The sequence below is a fragment of the Neomonachus schauinslandi genome, chromosome 4 (assembly GCF_002201575.2).
Source record: "Neomonachus schauinslandi chromosome 4, ASM220157v2, whole genome shotgun sequence".
Lineage (NCBI taxonomy): Eukaryota > Metazoa > Chordata > Mammalia > Carnivora > Phocidae > Neomonachus > Neomonachus schauinslandi.
In genome coordinates, this window is record NC_058406.1 from 71,566,727 (window position 1) to 71,588,162 (window position 21,436).

General features: G+C 36.1%; 1 protein-coding gene and 1 pseudogene across 2 annotated transcripts in view; one reads left to right on the forward strand and one right to left on the reverse strand.

The window, feature by feature from the left end:
* HS2ST1 (heparan sulfate 2-O-sulfotransferase 1) overlaps window positions 1-21,436 on the forward strand; it is a 167,615-nt gene that overhangs the window by 104,213 nt on the left and 41,966 nt on the right. The gene's annotated exons all lie outside the window — the stretch shown is intronic.
* On the reverse strand, window positions 10,392-11,010 carry LOC110580588 (annotated as a pseudogene).

The window sequence follows — 21,436 nt, forward strand, 5'->3', positions numbered from 1 at the left end:
AAAGAATACAGAAAAGTATGAATTAATAAATTTATTAATTTATTAATAAATTTATTCTCTCAGAATTGTGAAATATTAACGCTTCAGCATACTTACTTCCAGACTTTTCGCCGTAGTTACATTTTTTTTTTTTTTTTAAGGATTTTTATTTATTTGACAGAGAGAGAGACAGCAAGAGAGGGAACACAAGCAGGAGGAGTGGGAGAGGGAGAAGCAGGCTTCCTACTAAGCAGGGAGCCCGATGCGGGGCTGGATCCCAGGACCCTGGGATCATGACCTGAGCCAAAGGCAGACGCTTAACGACTGAGCCATCCAGGTGCCCCCAGCCATAGTTACATTTTAAAAATTACATAAATTATTTCTTAAATTTAGAAATTTCAGATAAAGCTAAAGTTCCTTTTGATGACCATCTCTAATTCTGATCCCCGTCTCCCTTTTAGAAGTAATTATATATTGGATGTGTATATATCTACTATTTTTTGGTAAATATTTTCACTCACATGTATGTAACCATAGAAAAAATGTTTCTTATTTGCAGAGATGTTTATCATACTGTATGCATCATTCTGTATACAGCTTGCATTTTCACTCAATTCTGATAGCTAGCCATGGTGATATTTCTAAATCCAGTTTTGTTAGCTATGGTGGAGCTTATATGTACTGTCTTTCATTTATTCTCCCTCTGATGGACTTTTAGGTTCTATCTTTTTTTTTTTTTTTTTTACAATTATAAGCAATTCAGCTGTCAGCATTATTGTTCGTGTTTCTTTGTACACATGAGCAAATGCTTTTCTAGTCGGTGCCTAGAAATAAAATTGCTTGGCACAGGATGCACATCTTTATATTGCGAAGTTGCCCTCTGTGATTTGTACCAGTTTGTACTTACAACATATTGTGTGTGTGTGTGTGTGTGTGTAAAAATTGAGATACTACTGTTTATATATTTTTGTGGCCTCTTATTTAACATTGGGAGCTTGTTTCTTGGTCAGTGTTCAATTCATCTAGTAGAATTTGATTTTGGATGCTTTTATGGGAGAAGAATGATAGACAAAAGCTTTGTAGCATTAGTGATAAATATACTTTATTTTAACCAATGGTGTTTTAGTTATAAATAGATATAAACTTTATTCTCTCAATATTATGGTTTAAAAAGTTATCAAATTATGTTTGGTTTTGTCATGATCATTCTTTTGATCAGAGGGTCTTTGGTCTGTTCTATGACAATATGCTGTGCTCTTAACATCCAGCAATTATCTCATAATGAGTCTTTTATGACAAAGGAAAATCGTGAAATGTATTGAAAATATGGATGTGTATATCCATCCCTACCACTGAAATAATTATCTTAAGCACATACCGTAATTAATAGTCCATGCATTTTATATTGGGTTTGGGTGTGCCATCCTGGAAGCTCAATCTACATGTAAGTAATTAAACTACTCTTGTATATTATTCTGACATTTACTTTTAAGGTTATTGTCATGAAAAAATTCAAAATTGTGTCAAATGAAAGCATAAGCTCAAGAAAATTAATTGAAGTTCATAAAACTAAAGCTAAAAATATTGTATGTGACAGATGTTATGCAAAGTCCGGTAAAAATTATAGAGACCGTAGAGCTATAATCCAGCCCCAACCCTCCATTTTATAGATAAGAGAAAAAATTTATTGAAGGGTTTCATGAAAAAAGGGTTTCTGTACCCAAAGCTTTCTACTGTTCTTAAGGATCTGAAAAGTTCCATAACTTGATGTATATGCCACATTATACCAAGATATTTTTATTATGACTAAAAAACAGAAACCAGCCAAATGCCCATCAGTAGGATTGATTGAATAAATTATGGTACATCTACATAGTGAAGTACTGTGCTGATTTACAAAGGAAACAAAAGAAAACAAAGGAACAAGGAAGGTCTTTGTTTTGATATGGAAAAATCCCAAGATATGTTTAAGTTAAAAAAGAAATAAAGGCAAGGTGTAAAGTATATATTATCCTAATATTTGTGTCAAAAAGAGATACTTGTTTTTGCTCCTATTTATATAAGATCTCTGAAGGGATAACTAATAATATTGCTTACATATTGTGAAGAATGGAAATTTGGCAGATGGAACAAGACCTCTCAAGACTTTTTGTTGTTCTTAATATTTGAACCACTTGAATAAATTGCTTTTTCCCCCCTCTCAAATTAATCTATAATTTTAATAAAATTCCTATTGTATACAATTGTAAATTGTTTTTAAATTTCCAATGGAAAAAGTGAATTGGCAAAAATAATCATGAGCCTTTTTTTTTTTAACCCTCATAACAAAATTTTTGGGTGTGTAGTACATTATTGTTAACTATAAGCATGATTATTGTATACCTGATCTCTAGAACATTTTTTTATCTTGCATAACTGAAACTGTGTACCCACTGAACTAAAACGACCCATTTTCCCATCTCCCAGCCCCTGGCAGCCACCATTCTACTTTCTGTTTTTGTCAGTTTGACCACTTTAGATGCTTGATATAAGTGGGAATCATGCAGTATTTGTCCTTCTGTGACAGGTTTATTTCATTTAGCATAACATCCCCCAGGGTCATCCATATTGTTGTGTGTGACAGGATTTCCTTTTATCAAGACTAAATAGTATTCCATTGTATGTATATACCACATTTTCTTTATTCATTCATCCACTGATGGACATTTAGGTTGTTTCTACCTCTTGTCTATTATGAATCATGCTATAGTGAACGTGTGAGTACAAATACCTCTTCAAGAACCTGATTTCAATTCTTTTGGATAAATACCCAAAAGTAGGATTGCTGGATCATGTGGTACTTCTCTGTTTAATTTTCTGAGGAACCTCAGTAGTGTTTTCCATAGTGGCTATACCATTGTATATTCCTACCCACAGTGTACAAGAATTCCAGTTTCTCCACATTCTCATTAACACTTACTATTTTTTTTTAAATTATGTTCACCCTAACAGGTGTGAAGTGATACATCTCTGGTTTTGATTTGTATTTCTCTGATGCTGAGTGATGTTGAGCATCTTTTCTTATACCTCTCGTCCTTTTGTATGTTTTTGGAGAAGTGTTTATTCAAGTCTTTTATCCATTTTTTAATTGGGCTTTTGTATTTTTGCTGCTGAGTTATAGGTGTTCCTTTAGATATATGGTTTGCCAAGTAATTTCTTCCATTCCAAAGGTTGCTTTTTTACTCTGTTAATTATTTCCTTTGCTGTGCAGAAGATTTTTAGTTTGTTGTAGTCTGGCTTGTCTATTTTTGCTTTTCTTCCCTTTTTTTTTTTTTTTTTTTACAGAGAGAGTGCACATGGCGCGCACGTGTCCGAGTGGTGGGAGGAGGGGCAGAGGGAGAGAATCTCAAGCAGGCTCCATGCCCATCACTGAGCCCAGCGTGGGGCTCAGTCTCACAACCCTGAAATCATGACCCAAGCTGAAATCAAGAGTCGGACACTTAACCGACTGAGCCACCAAGGCGCCCCTCTATTTTTGTTTTTGTTGCCTGTGCTTTTGATATTGTAGCTAAGAAATCAATGCCAAGACCAGTGTCATGAAGCTTTTCCCCTAAGTTTTCTTCTAGGAGTCTTATAGTTTCAAGTTTTACATTTAAGTCTTTAATCTATTTTGAGTTGCATTTGCTTTTTACAGTAGTTATTATTATTATTATTTTTAAAGATTTTATTTATTTTTTTTAAAGATTTTATTTATTTGACAGAGTCTGAGACAGCAAGAGTGAGAAAACAAGCAGGGGGAGCGGCAGGCAGAGGGAGAAGCAGGTTTCCTGCTGAGCAGGAAGCCCGATACGGGGCTCGATTCCAGGACCCTGGGACCATGACCTGAGCCGAAAGCGGATGCTTGATGACTGAGCCACCCAGGTGCCCAGCAGTTATTATTTTTAAAATAAAAATGGAAAGCCCATTTTCTTTTTATCTGTGCCTCCTTCTAGTATTTTTGGACAGATAGGCATTAGCTGTGTTAAATAGAGAAAAAGTGCCCACCAAATATGCCTAAACAGATAAACCTTTTTCCTTCAAAACAAATTAACTTCCTGAAGAGAGCTTGTGTATTACTTAGTTCTTCTAGAGTATCAAGATGATAAATATATCATCCATTGGACATTATGTATTTCCATCATCATCATTGAATAGATTATAATTGGCTAAATTTTATAATACTGTATGTTAGGGAATATGTTAAATGAAATACTGCGTAAAAAAAAGTCTATGATTCATAGGAATTCCCTTTCCAGACTTTTTTTTTTTCAGCTTTACACCACATGAAAAAATTAAATGAGTGCATCCTTGCTAATAGAATGTCTGAAACCCAGCTCTTTTCATGGTGGCCATTTAAAATGAAAATGAAGAGGAGCCATGTTACTGTTTATTCTCCCCCTTTTTCACCCTTCAAGATTAGATTTTGCCTGTGGAAAGCAACATATTTGTATAAGGGGACAGGTATAACAAATCTTTCCATATAGAGAACAGTTCTGTTAATTGTGCTTTCTAACTCAAAAGATGCTGCAAAGCAAAGAAGTAATACGAGGGAGGATCTTCATGATAATTTAAACACTGTTTTGTATGGATTGGGACTTATGGGAAGGAATAATAACCTAGATCTATATCCTTAGAATTAATCCTATTTCTGGGTTTAATGTAAAAAATTTTGTAAATTCAAGAACTGTTAAACTTTTAAAGATGAGTATTCTAAAAGACTAGTCTTTAGTGTTACTTTATATGTGGCTCTAAATTAAGCCTTTAGATTGGATCATTTTATGAGACCAAGTAAACCTCTTTAAAGTGCCTTTTACTTTAAGTAACTGATTTAGTAATCAGCAAAAAAAATTTATTCTAAATTTATTGTAAAGCAAAACAGTTACTGGATTTTTTTTCCTTTCTTAAAGAAACAAGTGATGGAGATTTGTTGTTTATTACATTCTAATGTAGTCAGAAGTGAAAGTAAAGATTTTATTGTTACAGTCTTACCTTATATTCTGCATGGTTAGTCCATGCCCTGCTGTGAGTATGGTCATTTGGAACTAAAAGACATCTTTCTTACTGGAAATGTGGATGTTTATGTTCTGAAGTAAATAAAAATGCTTCTGAAATAGGACTTTACTAAATGCATTATCTCTGATTCTATATATCAGCTTTAGTGTTTATCAACAAAAGTGTATATGTAGCCACAAAATGCATGTATAGAAATATGTAGTAGTTTGTATCTTAGCTGAGTGACTATATTTGTGCCATAATATATTCTATGAGAATAAATTTTCTTTGGATTCCAAAAGTAGTGCTTATTTTAGACAATTTGGGAAATAACTGGAAAATACTCTTCCTTGTATTTTAAGTTTCAGAAGGCAGTTAAACTTTGAAATTTATGTAGAATCATGAAAGTTGAGCTTAGAACAAATTTTTGGTAATCAACAGGCTAAACTACTTGGTAGGAGAAGGGTTTTGTGGTATTGAATAGTAGCATTATTCAGTCATATAATTTTGAAATGTGCCATTACTCTTGTTACGTGGAACTAGAGCATAAGAAAATGAAGGCCATTGGGGCTCCTGGGTGGGCGTCTGCCTTCGGCTCAGGTCATGATCTCCAGGTCCTGGGATCAAGCCCTGTGTCGGGCTCCCGGCTCCTCGGGGAGCCTGCTTCTCCCTCTCCCTCTGCCTCTCCCCCTGCTTGTGCTCTCTATCTCTCAAATGAATAAATAAAATCTTAAAGAGAGAAAAAAGAAAATGAAGACCATTAAATAAACAGCAATTACGGGCAGTACCCACATTTTTGGACATTTCAGCTGTACTTGTTCTTTGCTTCCTAGTTGACATCATTAACCATTCCTGTCATCTTTATCATATTTATTTCATTGATTCCCTGGAATGCAAACATGGAAAAGTGGCAGTTAGACATCAGGCATAAGATGTCAGAATATATTTCTGTCTTGACACATAAATGAGGGTGTTTTAGGAACTCCATATAGGTAATTGTTTATACTGTTCTCCTTTGAAGTGGGAAGTGCTTTGATAATGCCACAGGTTATTTGAGTTAGCAGCGATTTTCTGGTTGTCTCAGTCTTTCTGAGAAGCTGCTGTTGTAGATTTAAATAAACTGAGATAATAAATGAGAATAAAGGGGAGAAATAATAGGGCAGGCCTTGTTTTTAAAGTAGCAATTATTTATTATCCAGTTTTTAGCTTTTCTTAATGCATATTATCTTTAATTTCTAATTTTCAATTCAGGAAGAGAAATAAATGACTCTCTTTTTACCTCAGTATGGATAGCCGTTAGTATGTACATGTGTGGCTTCTGTAATTTTAAAAGCCTGGGCCAGATGCAAGTCTTTGAAATAGCAATTTTTTTTCAGTGATATGGGAGAACTAACATGTTTGTAAAGTTAAGGGGAAGAGGCAAATACAATAGTATTTATATGTTAAGATTACTGTTTAATAAAAGTATAGGAAAAAAGTGAATCAACGTTACTGGATATTTACAAGGGTTATATTTGGATGGCGAGCTTGTATGGTATTTTCTTCTTTCTGGTTTTGTGCATCCATCTTTTTCAGGAGTGTATCAGGGGAAAAAAGTAAACTCAAAAGACCTCTATGGGGCGCTTGGGTGGCTCAGTCATTAAGCGTCTGCCTTCAGGTCAGTTCATGATCCCAGCATCCTGGGCTCGAGCCCCACATTGGGCTCCCTGCTCGGCAGGGAGCCTGCTTCTCCCTCTCCAGCTCCCCCTGCTTGAGTTCCCTCTCTTGCTGTCTCTCTCTGTCAAACAAAACAAAACAAAACAAAACAAAGACCTTAGAAACCCTTCTTTTTTTTTTTTTTTTTAAAGATTTTTTATTTATTTATTTGAGACAGAATGAGAGAGAGGGGGGGGGAGGGTCAGAGGGAGAAGCAGGCTCCCCGCCGAGCAGGGAGCCCGATGCGAGACTCGATCCAGGGACTCCAGGATCATGACCTGAGCCGAAGGCAGTCGCTTAACCAACTGAGCCACCCAGGCGCCCCCTTGGAAACCCTTCTTATTCATTGGGGCTAAGCTCCTGTTTTGTTGTTTGATGCATATGGGAATTGTACCTTAAATATTTTAAGTTAGAATCTGTAAGTGCATTCATTCATGCACATATCAAAAATATAAAAGAAATTTTTTTCTTTGACTATGAATCTATTTATGGGAGTTTCACATTTGTTTTATAAAGCACACTTACGATAGTCTGTATTTTCCACTTTGGGCTTCTTTAATATGTAACAAAAGAAACCGAATACCTTTGCAAAGCAGCCTAGATCTCCAGATTTTTTTCTCAAGTTTTTTGCAGTTGTCTTGTCAATATCTAATTCAAGAGCCATTTTTACTTGGTCTTCCCAGAGTATCCAATTTGATTTTCATGGAAGCAACAGCCCTCTTACATTTGCACTCATGTATCATTGATTTATACAGTTACAATATTAAATATAACTGGTTGTAAACTAGTTTGGGGATGAACAGTTGACCAAAAGGTGAACTTAATAAAACTAGCATCTTCGTTCTTCGTTACTGTATATATTATATAGTATGTATTCTGCTGGGGGGCTGTGGGCGTCTGGCTTCTGTAACTTAGCAGAATATTTTGAGATTTATTCATGTGCATATATCAGTAGGTCTTTCCTTTCAATGAATAAGTAATTGATTGTATGAATGTACTACCATTTGTTTAGTCATTTATTTGATGAACATATTGATGTTTTCTGTTTGCAACTATTTTTTTTTTTTAAAGATTTTATTTATTTATTCATGAGAGACAGAGAGAGAGAGAGAGAGAGAGAGAAGCAGAGGGAGAAGCAGGCTCCCAAGGAGCAGGGAGCCCGATGCGGGACTCGATCCCAGGACCCTGGGATCATGACCTGAGCCGAAGGCAGACGCTTAACCGTCTGAGCCACCCAGGTGCCCTCTGTTTGCAACTATTAAAAATAAAGGTGAAGATTTGGTCACAAGACTTTGGATATATGTTTTCATTTTTCTTTTTGTACTTGCATTTTCTTTTTGGGTAAATACATAGGTATGGAATGGCTGGGTTCTATGGTCAGATGTATGTTTGACTTTTTAAGAAACTCTCAAACTGTTTTCCAGAGTAGTTGTCCAATTTTATATTCCTACCAGCTCTTCATGAGAATTCCAGTTTCTCCACATTCTTGTGAAGACTTGGTATGGTATGGTCATTTAATTTTCGCCATTTTAATATGTGTGGTATCTCATTGTGCTTTTAATTTTCTTTTCCCTAATGAGTAGGAATTTTGAACATCTCTTCACATTCTTTTTTTTTTTTTTTAAGATTTTATTTATTTATTTGACAGAGAGAGATATAGCGAGAGCAGGAACACAAGCAGGGGGAGTGGGAGAGGGAGAAGCAGGCTTCCTGCCGAGCAGGGAGCCCGATGTGGGACTCGATCCCAGGACCCTGGGATCATGACCTGAGCCGAAGGCAGACGCTTAACGACTGAGCCACCCAGGCGCCCCATCTCTTCACATTCTTATCTGTTATCTGTATCTCCTTTGGGGTAGTATCCAAATCTTTGTCCATTCAGAAAACTTAGGTTGGTTGTTTTCTGCATATACTAGATGCAAATCTTTTGTTGGCTATATATTTTGCAAATGTTACCTCCTCTTCTGTGGCTTTCCTTTTAATTTTCATGTCTTTTGATTTTAGTGAAGTTGAATATATTAATTTTTGCTTTTGTAGTTCTTGCTTGTGATATATTTAAGAAATATTTGCAAACCCACAGTTACTAGGCTTGTATTTTTTCCTAGAAGTTTTATAATTTTAGTTCCTATGTTTAGGTCTCTGATCCATTTTGATTTTGTTTTTCGATGTAGTGTGAAGTATGTTTTTAAACATATGGCTATCCTTGTTCCTATATCATATATTTGAAAAAGTTATCAGTTTTCCTATTGAACTGCCTTGCTAACTTTGTCAAAAATCAATTGATCATATATGTATGGTTATATTTTTAGATTAACTGTTCTGTTTCTTTGATCTTGGTGTCTGTCTTTACACCAATACTACACTGTCTTGATTACTGTAACTTGATAATATTCTTGAGATAAAGTAGTGTACGTTCTCTAATTCTGATCTTTTTCAAAATTGTTTTAGCTGTTCTAGATCCTTTGCATTTCCATATAAGTTTTAGAGTTGAATTATACCAAATATTTATACCAAAAAGCCTGCTAGAATTTTAATTGGAAGTGCATGGCATCTATATATAAATTTGGGAGACAATTGACATCTTAACAATAGTCTGAATCATGAACATGGTGTATCTATTTAGGTCTTATTTAATTTTTCTCAGCAGTGTTTTGTAATTTTTACTGTATGTCTTATATATCTTTTTGAAAATTTATCCATATTCCTATGCTTTTTTAAATGGTAGTTTTGAAACTTTTAATATTTGATTGTTATTGGCATATAGAAATAAATTGACATGTGTTACTGATTTTTGTATACCGTAACCTTGCTAAACTCATTAATTCTCCTAGGTCTTTTGTAGATTCCTTAGGAATTTCTGCAGAGACAACTGTGTTTTCTGCAACAAAAGGCAGTTTTACTTTTTGCTTTTTAATTTGTGTGCCTTTATTTCATTTTCTTACCTTACTGCACTGGCTAGAGCCTCCAGGACAGTATTTCATAAAAGTGGTGAGAATGGACATTATTGCTATATTACTAATCTTAGGGTAGAAACATCCAGTGTTTCAATAATGCTGTTAGCTATAGAGTTCTCAAAGGTATCCTTTTATCATTTTGAGGAAATTCCCTTCTATTCCTACTGTGCTGAGATTTTTATCATGAATGGATATTGGATTTTGTCAAATGCTTTCCCTGCATGTATTAAGATGATCATATCGTTTTTCTTTTTTAGTTTGTTAATATGATGAATTGCATTGACTTTTTAATGTTAAACCAACTTTGAATTCCCAAATGGGTTTGATGATTATCCTTTTATGTATTATACTCACTTAACTAAATTTTGCCTTTGTGTTCCTATGGGATTTGGTCTATAGTAGTTTTTTGGGGGGGGGAGGAGGCATATGATCTTTATTGAGCTTATCCACTGGAATGGAAATAATGTCTGTATGGAACCAAACGTTTGTTACTATAACTTCTGCCTCACAATTAAAATCCAAACAATTTTTTAAAAACAGTCAACTCAGTCAAAATGCACTACTTAAGAATCAGTAGCTTCTTTGAAGCCACAGTAACACAGTAACATGGTTGAGGCGCGAATGCAGAAATTTGGTTGGTTGGAAAGCTAATTAAATTTCCAACTTGCTCAAATAGGATTACAGAAAAGCAAAATTGTATTTTTCACAGAAATAGAGTCCCCTGGAATCACAACACTGGACAGCTGTTAAGAATATTTAGAGTCCTGAGATAATAAGGAATCCAGGCATCCTTTCAACAGTCTTCAGTTGTCCTTTCCTCCCAATCAGAGATTTGTGGATGTGTGGAATGACACCACCACCAGCAATTGTAGCCTTGACCAGAGAGTCCAACTCTTCATCTCTAGGAATAGCAAGTTGCAAGCGAGCAGGGGATAGTACGCTTTACCTTCAACTCTTTTGATGCTGTCGGGGCGCCTGGGTGGCTCAGATGGTTAAGCGTCTGCCTTCGGCTCGGGTCATGATCCCAGGGTCCTGGGATCGAGCCCCGCGTCGGGCTCCTGGCTCAGCGGGGAGCCTGCTTCTCCCTCTCCCTCTGCCTCTCTCTCTGCTCATGCTCTCTCTCTCTCTGTATCTCTGTGTCTCAAAGGAATAAATAAAATCTTTAAAAAAAAAAAAAAAACTCTTTTGATGCTGTCCTGTCAACTCAGGTACCTCTGCAGTGAGATACTCCAGGCTGGCTGAGCCGTACACCACGGCAGGTGTCGGCCCGTGTCGATGAATATGGCCCACCAGCAGCTGCAAGCCAGCTCTCTGCAAGTGGAAACTGCCTTTGTCTTGGCCTCTCCAGAGTCACCCCAGCCTTTCTGCCAGCCATTTCGAATTCTGCTGAAACTCAAACAAGCAAGGCAGAGCAAGGACTAGTCAGGCAGCCAGCGAGATCCTGCCACCTAGTCCTCTGTTGTAGTGTGCTTTCCAACTCTGTAGTGTGCTTTCCAAATATCTGTCTCTTTCTGGTATCACAGTAATGGTGGCTGCGTAGAGTGAGTTGGGAAGTGTTCTGTCTTCAGTTTTCTTTAAGTTTGTGTTGAATTGGTATTTTTCTTAAATGTTTGGTAGAATTTCCTAGTGAAGCAATCTGGGCCTATTGTTTTGTATGTAGGAAGGTCCCTTTCTTTGCTTTGTGGGAAGGTTTTCATCTACAAATTTGACGTCTTTGGTAGATAAAAGGTTATTCAGTTCAGTTACCTATACTTAAGTGAGCTTTGTTAATTTTTGTTTACCAAAGAATTTGGCCATTTCTTCTAAGTTGTCAAATATATTGGCATAGAGTTGTTTATATAATGTACCTTTATTTTGTGTAGTGACTTCTCCTTATTCTTGATGGTGATAATTTTGTCTTTTCTTCTTTCTTCTTCTTAGTCTGGCTACAGACTTACAGTTTTTATTCATTTTTCTGTATTTTCTCTTTTCTGTTTTGATTTCTGCTTTTATTTACTGTTTCTAGGTTTTTAGGGCAAAGCTTAGTTCATTAATATTAGACCTTCCTTCTTTTTAAATATGGTTATGTAGTACTGTTAAGTTTCCCTGTAAGCACTGCTTTAGCTACATCTAAAGAAATTTCAGTATATTTCAGTTTTATTAGGATCAAAATGCTTTTCTATTTGCCTTTTTGGTGTTTTCTTTGTATTTGGGGTTACTCGAAGCATGTTGTTTAGTTCAAATATTTGTAGACTTTTCAAATACTTTTTCTGTTACTGGTTGTTAATTTAATTCCATTGTAGTCAGAGAACATCCTTTGTGTGATTTGAATTCTTTCATATTTATCAAGCCTTGTTTTATGACTCAAAATATGGTCTATCTTGTTAAATGTTCCAGGTGCACTTGAAAAGAATGTGTATCTGTGTTCTGGTTGGAGTGTTCTGTAAATGCCAATTGGCCAGTTAGTATTGGCCAGATAGTTGTTCAAGCTTTCTATATCTTTACTGGTTGGTGAAATCACTAATTATATTTGTGGATTTGTCTATTATTTTGAGTTTTTTACTTGTGTATTTTGAGACCTAAAGGTGCACAGGTTTTTAAGGTCATGTCTGCTTGATAAATTGACCCCTTTATTATTATGGAATAACCTTTTTTCTCTAGCAATATTCTTCTGAAATCCATGCTACTAATATTGCAGCATTTCTTTTTCTTTAGTGCTCGCGGTTCTTGGTCACGCCACTTCGAAGAATGAATGAAGAGGTAGACCAGACCAAGAGTGGTGGGCAGCAAAGCAAAGTTTATTGAGCAACAGTACAAAGCTCCTGAAGAGGGAGGGAGGGGACCTGAGAGGGTTGCCACTGGAGTTTCTAAGTCTAGGGGTTTTTATGGGCTTATTGGTGGGCTGTTTTAATCTGATTAACCCTCCATGCACCTGTCACCCACCCAGATTTTTGTCCACTTGCTCATCTACATATCAGGTAGTTGTTGGTGTGGGAAAGGGTGGAGGGCTCCTTCCAGGGTGGTGTAAAATCCTTTTAAGGGTGGTTTCCTCTTAGGGTGGGGTCCCTGCCTGCCTTTCTTCCTACTATCCTTCATTGTTAATATGGCCATTCCAGATTTCTTTTGATTTATGTTAACATGATAAATGTTTCATTCCATCCTTTTCCTTTTAAATCATTTGTTTCTTTTATTTAAGGTGGGTTGCTTGTAGGCAGGATATAGTTGAATCTTGCTTTTTTATCCAGTTTGACAATCTGCCTTTTCATTGCATTTTATGTATTATTAACTCTTAATAAGCAAATACCAACTTTCCAAAGATATGAAACTATAAAATATAAAAATTAATATCAAAACTCTGTTATTAAAATATAAAAATTAATGACAATAAGTAATATCTAGTTTACGTGTAAGAGTGGAAACTATAATCTGATCAGAATTTCTTCATATATAGGGGCGCCTGGGTGGCTCAGTCGGTTAAGCGTCTGCCTTCAGCTCAGTTCATGATCTCGGGGTCCTGGGATCCAGCCCTGTGTTGGGCTCCCTGCTCAGTGGAGAGCCTACTTCTCCCTCTCCCTTTGCCCCTCCCCTCTGCTTGTGTGCTCTTTCTTTCTCTCAAATAAATAAATAAAATCTTAAAAAAAAAAAAAAAAGAATTTCTTCATATATAGTAGAATCTTGCAAAATGAATACCTTTAACATGGTTCTTGAATTAGTGGTTGTGTCCAAAAATTATTTCAGACTAAAAGGATGGGAACAGCAAAGGTCAGTTAGAATCAATAAATATTCCATTTAAATGCATTTGTTAACAGTTTATTCTCAAGAACTTTTTAAATATTTCACGTATGCCTCCCATAATGATGGTTATAGCTTCCTTGAAGGAGGAATTGCCTAGCCTTTGGAGACCTAATGGTTGGTGGGGAGCAGGGAAAGAGATGGGACACACACCTAGCTCAGAAGAATCAGTACCATGAATGGCTGTCTCGACTGGAACACCCTTTCAACTAGTTTATACCATGAAGTTGAATAGTGTTACTTTTCACAGCTCTGAACTGTTTCAAAAATTACTGTAAATTCCAAATGGGGATACCAGTGAGCTGTTTACATAGAAAAAAGACTATTCTATAACTGTCTTCTTAATAAACCAAAAGAAATACTCTATAGAACTTGAATTCTCAGTTCCTGGACCATCATATCAGCATCACCTAGGAACTTGATAGAAATGTAAATTCCTTGGGCCCTGAATTAGTTAACTGGAAAATATGGGAAGGCAGGGATCTATATTTTACAAATCCTGCAAGTCATTCTGTAACATGCTCAAATTGAAAACCATTGCTCTACAGAATGATATATATATCAGGCTCTAGTGAAATAACGGCAGGTTTTCAGCATCACGAATTCTAATTCTCAAACAGCTGTTGAATTAGGTTTTAATGATCTCCAAACCCAGCTGGAGTTGAGTCCTAGTTTCTCCTCCTTTTTTACTTACTAGTCAATGGAGCATCAGGTGCAGTTGTTGAAGTGTGAAAATAATTCAGCTTTGTAGACAGTATTGGCATTTCTTTCTTGATTTTGAAAATGCTTTAATTTTCTTGGTATGGTATTTTTTTCAGTAATCAAAGCGCATCTATTTTAGTGGCAGTTTGGACTTATGCTAAAATATGAGGAAATTTCTGAATCTTCCTGCCAGTTTAATATTAAAATTAATATTTTAGCTGGATTACAAAGTTTACATATAATTGAGTCCCCCCTATTGTATTTTTCCTCTAGTGTTTACATTATGCTTTAGGAACAATTTTTGTCTTCCCTGAATAACTTTCTTTCTACCTTCAAATCTTTCATATTATCACATCTTTATTTTACTTTAAAAAGGAATGCTAGAGATTTATTTTAATAAAGTGCATTCTGTAGTAATAAGGCCCAAATATATGCTTTCTGAATTAGAAAACTCATCAAGCCCTCAAAAAGCATTCCAAAGGCATATCAGTAAGATGTAAAGCTAAGGGTATAGGTCTTACAACTGCTTTACTTGTTGAAGTGCACTAAATATGGATATTTAAAAGTGGACAGTGTGGCCAGAAGCACTTAAAATGTTTATTAGTAGGTAAACACATGATCTTGCAGTAATATTCTAAGATTGGTTTTGGTTGTATTGCACATACAGGTAGTGTTAGTGAAAGAAATCTTTAGATTGAAGGCTGATGGTCTTATATTCTATTTGATGCTCTTTATTTTTAACTTTCTACTTTTCCTTCATGATCCCATTCACTCCCTTGACATCTGTTGCTGCCTTTGGTTGTGACTCCTGAAGTCCTGTCTCTAATTCAGAAATTTCTCCTGAGTTGTATGTCTTCAGCAACCTACACATTATTGCCTGGACATTCCATAGGCACCTAAAACGGACTATGTCTAAAACTGGTAATCCAGGTTTTCCTCACACTAGCCCTGTGAATGTTTATGGAATCAGAGTTACATAATAGCCTGTTCTTCACTTGGTCTTGACCCCAGATGTTTGCGTAGGACCTTATTCTCCATTGAAATGTCATTCTGATTCTTCTGGAAATCTTCCAGGGGTGTCTCAAATGTGGTTAAAAAAAAAAAAGGTAGAATCCCGTCTACCTCCAAGCATCTGCCCTATCTCCTTTTTGTCAACTGAGCAACCGTCTCCGATCAAACATCATTGTCTCTGCTGCTTCCCCAAGAGAAAATGTCAGAAAGTACTAGAGCCTTATGGTGCTGAGACTGATGCTAAGTTCCATGTAGAAATAGAGAAATTTCTTATATCTGCCCCCCATCCGTGTCATACTTTATCACTTGTGAATCTGATTTGTGTGCCCATATAGGGAGATAGCTAACTATATAACAACTGTTCATGCTTTCCCTCTCATAGTATGTCTTTATTGCTAAGAAGCAACTGCCCACCCAAGGCTAAATTTTTTTTTACCACCATCCCTGCAGCTAGGTGTAGCCATATGACTAATGTTTGCCAGGATAGTTGAGATGTTACAGTGTTTTCTCTACCCTATCTTGCCACATCTGCTAACTGGCTGCAAAATACTTTGAGTTCCTGGAGGAATGTCAAAGTTATAAGAAGGAAGGAAGCTGATTCCTTGAATCATTGTATAAAAGGCCATCTACCAGTCTGGAACACTCACACTGGTACTTGAATAAGAATTAAGCTTTTGTTATGGTAAATGATTGGAATTTTATGTGTTCTAGTACTTGATGTTTCCCTAACTAGAATAATACCCCTGTGTATTACAGAGCCCTTCTTTAAAAACAGCTCCTTTATCATTGTCCTGCATTTCCTTTCTCCAACAGCTCAAACACATGGGTATATGGCTCTCCATGGGGCTAGGAGAGAACAGATGCCATATTAAACTCTGCAGTCCAGATCTTTTCTGCTATTGTGCTTTCTCTACCCTGTCTTCTAGACCTCTTGGACTTGGTTGTAGTATTATATAAGCTCAAAACCCCTTATGAAATAGATTCTTCAACATACCACCTACATATTTGATTTCTCAGTTGGAACTTCAATGTAGATGACCAAATATCTTGAATTTCTTTCTTCTCCTACCCCAGTTGCTCTTCTTCCTGTTCCTAATGCTCAAACTCGGTGAATGGCACCATGCTCCTCCTCAGTACAGAAGCTTAGAGAAAAGCCTTAACCTCTTCCAGCTTCTCATCTACTTTTTTTCACCTGAGCTTTTATTAGTCTGGTCTCCTACCAGTTCGAAAGCTTCATCCTTACTGCAACTACCTTCCTTCAGGTCTTTATCGCCATTATGTCTTCAGAAGATTAATAGTCAATTCCAGGGGTATCAGTCTATAAAGTGATGCCCCATGGAACCTTGCATTGTGGAGGTCTTACATGGACTGTTACTTAAAACTCTTCAAGAATGTGTCTACATTGTTTACAAAGAAGTTGTTCTCAAGGTATGGTCCGTGGATATCAGGGGTTCTCAAGACCTTTTCAGGGTGTTCACAAAGTACTCCACAACTATTTCCATAATAATTCTGAGTTGTTAGTTGCCTTTTTTCACTAGTTTTCATTTGTAACTCGTACAAAGGAATTGTGACATCAGATTGTACTAGTTATCTTTGTATTCTTTACCACATTGATTCATAGTTACAAAATGAAGCCATTTTCAGTAAGAATGTCCTTTATAAAGCAGTCAAAACCATTGCCTTTATTAAATCTTGACTATTTAACATATGTCTTTTTAATATTTTGTGACAAAATGGAAAGTACACCAAGCACTTCTGCATACCAAAAGTACAATGGTTGTCTTGAGGGAAAGTACTTGTGTTGGTTGAGTTACAAGCTCAACAAGCCATTTTTCCATAAGTTACTGTTTTTACTTGAAAGAAAAATCAACAGATAAACTGTGTTTATTCAGAGTGGGGTAGACATTTTCTCAGAAACAAAGTGAACTTGTCACTTCAAGGAAAACCAACTGACAGTATTTATTGCTATTATAAAATTTGACAAACTTGTGGCTGCCACCACAAACATGACAGCTTCCCAGTACTTAAGGACTTGTCTCGTGAGAATGGCAGTGATCTAATACTTGTGATTTTTTTGCATGGGGGGTGGGATTGTATCATTAAATGTGTTAACATTTGGAGGATCTGTATAACACCATGAACCAGTATTTTTCAAATGACAGTATAAGGTAGATCAATATAACAGTGTATGAAAAGTTTATTAATATGGCTTTATATCCCATTGTAATTAGCCTTTAAGAAACTGACACTTGTTGAGTTTTAGTGTAGTGTCAAGAATATTCCCAATTGTTTGCAAAAGCTATTAAAATATTCCTTTTTCAACTGCGTATGTGCGTGAGTCTGTTTTTCTTCATAGGCTCCAATCCAAAGAATATATGTTTTCATTTTGAATGGAGAAGCAGGTATGAGAATCTAGTTTTCTTTCATTAAGCCAAACATTTAAAAAGATATGTAAAAACTCTTTACTAAAAGTTTTTTTTTTTTGGAAAAATACAAAAATATTCCATTAATTTTAACATGTTTTATTATTTTTAAATGAATTAATATTTTTAAAGTTTTACAGTTTTTATTTTTACTAGGATGATGATAGATATAATCCACACGAACAAAAACTCTTTGAAGTCCGCAATTTTGGGGCTTATATAAAAGAGGTTCCGAGATCAGTAAGTTTGAGAACTGCTGACTTCAAAGTTCATATTCCCAGAATGGTGATTAAGACACTGTGATCTGGCCTCTGCGCACTCGTTTGTGTCAGGTTTTACCTTGCCCTTACCCCTTCTCCCATGTTCTAAGCTTATCAAGAACCACCTTTAAGGCCTACCTGCACCATTCAGTATTGTGCCTCCAAGCCCTTTTCCGTCGTCACAGCATTTTATATTCCCACTAGCAGTGCATGAAGGTGCCAATTCCTCCACATCCTTATTGTTTGGTTGGTTGGTCTGGTTTGGTTTAATTATAGCCATCCTGGTAGGTGTGACTGGTTTTGATTTGTATTTCCCTAACAACTAATGATGTTGAGCATTTTTTTCTTACGTTTGTTGGTCATTTATGTATCATCTTTGGAGAAATACCTATTCAGATGCTTTGCCCATGTGAGTATTTTCTTCACAATCAGTATGTGTCCATATGAGTAAGTTTACATTTCCCCTTGAACGTATAAGAGAAAGGAAATTTTAAACTGACGAGAAGGAAAAAAGAGCACTTAGGAGGTTAAAAGTTAAAATGAGAGTTTAGATACAAAGTTTACATATAAACATTCCTCTGAAGTTTTCACTGTCAGCTCATTTTTTGGATATGAATGAATACTTGTTGCTGTGGCATTGCAGTACTGTGTAGTGAAATATCCGGAAGAGGTAAACCCATGGGGACAACATGGCCTGGTAGTTGCCAGGGGTCAGGGGAGAAGGCAGCGTGGAGCACTTGCTTGCTGGGTGTCGGATTTCCTTCAGGGTGAAGACGTGTTCGGAGCTAGATAGAAATGGCAGTTGCCCACATTGTGAATGTGCTAAATGCCGCTGAATTGTTTACTTTAAGATGATTAATTTTATGAGAACTTCACTTTTAAAAATTACCAAAAATAAAGTACTCTCAAGATCTTATTAAATGGGCTCATTAATATTAAAAACAAAAGCATTTATAAGACACTCAACAGTGTATAAAGTACTCATTTTTTTAGAATTTTTTTTTGTTCATTTGAGACAGAGAGAGAGAGCAGGAGCAGTGGGGAGAGGCAGAGGAAGAGGGAGAAGCAGACTCCCTGCTGAGCAGGGAGCCCGACGTGGGGCTCAATCCCAGGACCTGGAGATCACGACCTGATCCGAAGGCAGACGCGCAACTGACTGAGCCACCCAGGCGCCCTAGCACTCATTTATTTTATTTTTTTTTATAAGATTTTATTTATTTATCAGAGAGAGAGAGACAGAGGCAGGCAGAGGGAGAAGCAGGCTCCTTGCTCAGCAAGGAGCCCGATGAGGGACTTGATCCCAGGACTCTGGGATCATAACCTGAGCTGAAGGCAGATGCTTAACCGACTGAGCCACCCAGGCAACCCTAGCACTCATTTATTTTTAATTTAACAAATACTTACGGAGTGCCTTTACATGCAGTGACTTCTCCTAGGCCTTGCAATACAGGTTTTACATATACATTATTCTTGTGCATTAATCCTTAACATTAATGAAAATACATTATAAAAATCAAATTTTCTTTCCAAACTTCATCTCACTGATGAACTCCCACTAAAAATATATTGGTTAATGCTCTTGAGATGATTAGGTAAGAATAAGAAAGTAGCTGTTAAATATCACATCAATCCAGTGACCACCAATATAATTCTTTTTGTTGTTAGGTTACTAAGTTAAAGACGTATGAGTTATATTTTACTTAATATACTTGCTAAGCTGGATTGTAGTTTTTTACAGTTATTACACAAATTAAAAAATGTGAAATTCTCCTAAGTTATAACCTTCTTTTATTATCAATCTAAAAAATACACTAATCACCTATATAAAATAATAATATTGGTAGTAGCTAACATGGAGTTCTCACTATGTATTTTAAATTTATATGCATTATCTGTTATATGCATGCTCTGTGGTAAGTTTTTATATGCATTCTCATGTTTTGATTTTTTAAAACAGCCCAAAGAGGCACCATTATTATTACCATCTAGATGAGGAAACTGAGTGTCAAAGAAGTGATCCCTATTTGTTAAATACTGATGTTAAATACTGATGTCAGGATACCGTTCCCATGTGCTCCACATTTAACTGGTTGTCTGAGATTGATTGATTGATTGATTGGTTTGTTTTTTTTTTTAAAGATTTTATTTATTTATTTGACAGAGACACAGCGAGAGAGGGAACACAAGCAGGGGGAGTGGAGAGGGAGAAGCAGGCTTTCCGCTGAGCAGGGAGCCCGATGTAGGGCTCGATCCCAGGGTCCTGGGATCGTGACCTGAGCCTAAGGCAGATGCTTAACAACTGAGCCACCCAGGTGCCCCTGGTTGTCTGAGATTTAGTGTTTCTATATTAGTATAGAGTTGAACCGCATAGTTAAATACAGAGTGATAATATTATAGATGTACTTTTTTTTCAGGTACTTATTTTTTAAATATAAAATATTATAATTAAAAATCATAGGTAAACCAACTTTAAGACTTCATTCTTTATGCATCTCCATCACTTGAAATGAATAATTTGATAGAAAATGGGGACTCAAGCATATCTATTCCTATTTTCAATTTCCATCAGTGAACAGAAAGAAAGAATATTTAAAATTATAGTCAGAGGAATGAAAAGAAAAACTAGTGAGGAAAGGGAACAGAGCCTAGGAACCCTAAGGGACATGATCAAGTGGACCAACATAAACTGTTAATCTTAACTGCAGATCCTTTGTATGTAATAAGTGGCTTTTTTTCTTGCTGCTTTCAAGATTCTCACTTTGGCCTTGGCTTTTAACAGTTTGATTTAATTTGTCACTGTGGATTTCTTTGAGTTTATCCTTCTCGTAGTTCATTGAGCTTGAATGTGTAGATTCATGTCTTATAACAAGTTTTGGAGGTTTTCAACCTTTTTTTCTGCACATAGTCCTGTATATGTTTTGTTAGATTTACAACTGGGTATTTTTTTGTGTGTGATTATAGATAATACTGTAATTTTCATTTTTGTGTCTATGTGTTTATTTTTAGTATAGAAACACAGTTGTATTTTGTATTTTTTTAATTTACTTTTTTTGAGGGGGAGGGGGGAGCAGAGGGAAAGGGAGAGAGAGAATCTTAAGCAGGCTCCACACCCAGCATGGAGTCTGACGCAGGGCTCGATCTCATGACCCTGAGATCATGACCTGAGCCGAAATGAAGAGTTGGACATTTAACCTGAGTCACCCAGGTACCCCTGGATTTTGTATTTTTATTTTATATCCTGGAACTTTGCTGAACTGACTTATTCTAGGATTCTTTTGTTTTGTTTTTGTAGATTCCTTGTGATTTTCTTTGTAGAAAATTATATCATCTTCAAACAGGGTTGCTTTAATGTACTAGCTAGAACTTCCAACACCATGTTAAATAAGAGTAGTGAAACTGCAGTAGCCTTGTTCCTGATCTTAGAAGGAAAGCATTCAATTTCAGTTTTTCACTATTAACTATAATGGTAGGTGTAGGATTTTTGTAGAGGAACTTTTTCTGTATTCCTATTTTTCTGAGAGTTTTTATCATGAACAGAAGTTCACTTTTGCCAGATCCCTGGGTATTTCATTTTCAGAAGTTTCAAAACTACGAATTCAATTTCCTTAATGGTTTTAAAGCAGTTCAAATTATA